The sequence below is a fragment of the Lethenteron reissneri genome, chromosome 26 (assembly GCF_015708825.2).
Source record: "Lethenteron reissneri isolate LAM-NWPU_2019-01 chromosome 26, ASM1570882v1, whole genome shotgun sequence".
In the NCBI taxonomy this organism is placed as follows: Eukaryota; Metazoa; Chordata; class Hyperoartia; order Petromyzontiformes; family Petromyzontidae; genus Lethenteron; species Lethenteron reissneri.
In genome coordinates, this window is record NC_083804.1 from 312,370 (window position 1) to 316,609 (window position 4,240).

The window sequence follows — 4,240 nt, forward strand, 5'->3', positions numbered from 1 at the left end:
TCGCCAGTAATTACAACTAGCTTCATCAGGCGACAGCCAGATATGTGGAGAAGTCCACCTGTTTCGTTCCTTGTATAGAGGCGTAGATGTGGTGACCACGCTTCTGCGCTCTTGCGCAAAGTGGGGGGGGGGGGGGGGGTTACTGAAGTCAACGTACATGATGCATGTGCATTAATGCGAGCCCTTTGATCTTGTCCTTCCTGTCTGTTGTATTAAAATAGCCGTAGCAACGGTAATCTCTATTGAAGTATGCTGCCCTTGATCGGCATGCATTTAAATAATATTTTTATTTGATGATTCGATTCCACGCAGCACTAAGGCGGTAGCTATCTGAACGAATTTTTTATTTCTTTAAATTTCGATAGATTCTCGAATTAGTCTTGGCCAGTAGTTGCTAGTTTTGCACAGAACTTCAACATTATCCAAATCATTGTGTCCTTGTTGGCATGCGTGTTCTGCTACTGCTGACAGTTGTATTTGGGAGAATTTAATATTTATTTGAAGTTATTTTAGTCTCGTGCTGATCATTCGTCCTGTTTGTCCAACATAACATTTACCACACGTGCAGTGAATCCTGTACACACCTTCTGCTGATAGCTTCGTTAATACATCTTTTGCGCCAGATATTAATTTCTGTATTTTATGTACCGTACCAAATCTGACTCGGATGTTTTGTTTTTCCAAACATCTGGCTAGTTTATCAGTTACTTCCGCAATGTACGGTATTTTGATCGTTTTAATTACTTGGGCAGTCTCAATGCTCGTGTTATTTGATTTGGTTTTGGCATTCAATGCCATGTTGATTTGTGAATCATTCTAACCGTTTATTTACAGCGCTTCTTTAACATGTTGAATTTCAAACATAATTTTAAAGAACCAAAGAGTAATGTTGATTTTCACTTCTCAGACTATCACCATCTGACACTTTCTTAGCTCGACGAATGAGCGTCTTGATAAGAGCAGATTTCTGTGCGGGCTGATGATGTGACTCTCCATTCAGATAGGCGTCAGTGTGCGTTTTCTTTCGGTAAACGCTGTGTGTTGTTTTACCATTTCCACCCCGTCCGAGCAGAATATCCAGAAATGGTATAGTTATGTTAGCTTCCACTTCCATGGTGAACTGGATGGATGGTTTTGCGAGTTGAGATTATTTAGAAATGCGTTAAGTGTATCTTTGCAGTGTGGCCAGATCACTAATGTATCATCCACACATCTAAACCAAACAGATGGTTTTAATGTGCTTGAAGCCATTGCTTTTGCTTCAAAATCTTTAATACACACAATAGACAGGAAGGACAAGATCAAAGGGCTCGCATTAATGCACATGCATAATGTACGTTGACTCAGTGATCCCCCCCCCCCACTTTGCGCAAGAGCGCAGAAGCGTGGTCACCACATCTACGCCTCTATATAAGGAACGAAACAGATGGACTTCTCCACAAATCTAGCTGTCACCTGATGAAGCTAGTTGTAATTACTGGCGAAACGTCGTACTCCGTTTGTAAATGTTGTGGCTTGGCTCTCCAACACACAACCGGTGTGCTGTACTAGTATACTACACTATACACTACACTATACACTAGTGCTGTACAGGTGACGAATTGGCCACGTTCTGTTTACGTGACAACCCTTACTAGTTGGCTGTCAGGTGGTGGCGGGTTTTAACGACACATTTATATATTTACGCGATCTAACCCAAAAAAACCTCTTACTGATATTGGTCGCGATGAGCAGACTCCGTGTTCAATTCTATTCAGTGTCTGAACTTCACGACTGATAAGAGCGGAACTCGAAAAAGCTGAACTCCGACAGCAAAGGGTTCAACAAGTCACCATGAGGGGGCTCTGTTGCTATTCGTTTTGGAAATCTGTTTGAAGATCAATATAATTGATAACTCGATCCCGTTCAGACTTTCAGATATTGAATGCGTGGTGTTTAGTGAAATTCACCCTGGTGCTGTGTACTGTACCGTCAGCGAATGGAAGTTATTTGCTGTGGTGCGATCCTGAGCAACACAGCACCTGATCGTGTGGCCAATTTAACATTGCTTCGTTTTAACCACATCCGTTGGTTTCATTGCAAGAGCAGTCGTTAATATAACCATGAATGGTCTCCAACAGGAAAATACATTTATATTTTAACAATCTAGCTTTAACAAAATAGACAATGTTTCTTTTAGATGTTTATGATTTAATCAAATGAAGCTTGCACTTTATTCATATTTGAACATGTTATTTTTGCGTGGCACTTAAACATGTACTTCCGGTTTGAGACACCAACACTGGCTCACGAGGTAAATTGTTGCTATGTATCATAAGGTAAGCAAACTAAAGATTGACTATTTTCTTTCTGATGACGAACGCTTGTGTTGCGATCGAAACGTCGTAGTTTTAAAAATTATTTTTTTGTTATTTTCTTTGAACCTATCTACGTGACTTTACCGAAAGACCCAAACAATTACATACTCTTTGGTTCTTCGGTAAAGTCACGTGGGTAGAAATAAAATAAATCACGTTTCGATCACAACACAAGCGATCTTCACCAGGTGGGACAACCACAGAAGAAAATGCTGAAGTGGGCGGGAGAGCTGCCGTGGCAAGAGGTTATGTAGGTAAGAGAGGGGGGAGGAGGCAATGGGGGAGAGAGGGGGGTGTGGGGTAGTGGGGCCACGTGAGCGCTAGGGGAAGAGGACGTGAGGCTGGGGGAGGACACGTGGGCAGGGCTAGCAGTAAACCGGCAGGTAATGATGGAAATAAGTTAAGGCATTACCTGGTTGATAACATCCTTCCAATGATTGTTCTATTTGTATCCATTTTCTCGGTTTAAGTTTTGTCTATGTTTATATATCTGGATGGCTTCATTAACAAACCTTTGATAGTAGCCCAAAGGTTTGCAGAGTACTTTGGTCTCGAAAACAACAATATCATGCGAGCCCACAACGTTATAACAATGGTCAGCTACGGCAGAGGTATTGGTTCTGCCATGTTTCAGATCTGCCTTGTGTTCGCGAACACGGTCCGAGGCATGTCGTTTCGTTTCCTCAATGTAACTGCTACCGCACGTACAACTCAGTTTGTGGACTCCAGGGTATTGCATGTCAGGAATTACCTTCTTCACAGATGGGATTAGATCACGGATTTTATGTACTGTATTGAATCGGACCTGGATCTTGTGTTTAAGATTTTGGAAATATTTTTGGTAACACCTGCTATGTATGGTAAAGTGATGGTTTTGATTGGATTCTCAGGAGATTGTTTCTCCATGGTTGGAGAAACAACTTTCCGAATAATGCGGTCCGAGTAACCATTCATCTTAAGGGCCTGGTGTACGTGTTCCAGTTCACTGGCTAGGTGGTGTTGGTCGGAGATGAAGTGGGCCCTATGGTGTAGTGTTTTGATGAGGGAATTCTTCTGTGCCGGATGGTGGTGGGAAGCAGGTTTCAGATAGGAATCTGTGTGGGTGGCTTTCCTGTAGACAGTGTCCCAATGAGCCGTCAGGTCTCTTCTCAAACAGAACATCCAGGAATGGTAGCTTACCATCCTTCTCCACTTCCATGGTTAATTTGATGGATGGGTGTATTGAATTGATGTTTGAGAAATTGGTTCAATGCTGACAGGCCATGTGGCCAAATGACGAAAGTATCATCTACGCATCTCTTCCACAAGGACGTAGGGTGGACTGTCTGGATGGCATGTTTCAACTTTCTCCATTAAAATATTCGCTATCACTGGTGATAAGGGGGAACCCATGGGGGTACCTTCATTATTGCTAAGGTGTCAGGTACAGGAACCTTGGTGAACAGAGAGACTACATCAAAGCTGTCAAGCAAATCATCTGGAGACAGTGAGGTGGCCTTGATTAGAGAGACCAAGTCAGCTGAGTTACGTACTGCTGAGGTATAGTCTTGCCCGTGAATGGAAGCAACATTATTAAAATGTTTCCAAAAAGTCAAGGTGCATACTTCATATATCTCACAAGGTTTAAAAACTGAGATTGATAACTGCAATGTCCACTGGGATGTTGACAGAAAGATAAGTTATTCAAATTTGTGGTGAAAGAAACACAATTGAAACAAATGCCATTTTTTTCTGTTGTCTTCAGGGAAATTACTTTTATGGGCACTTGAGATTGACAAACACTGTCTCGTCAGCAGCTGCAAAGGTTCACGTGCAAATAAAGACTGGTTGTATTTGAAGTCCCCACCTTGTGTATACTTTAATGATTCAGTCACTGTCCCAGA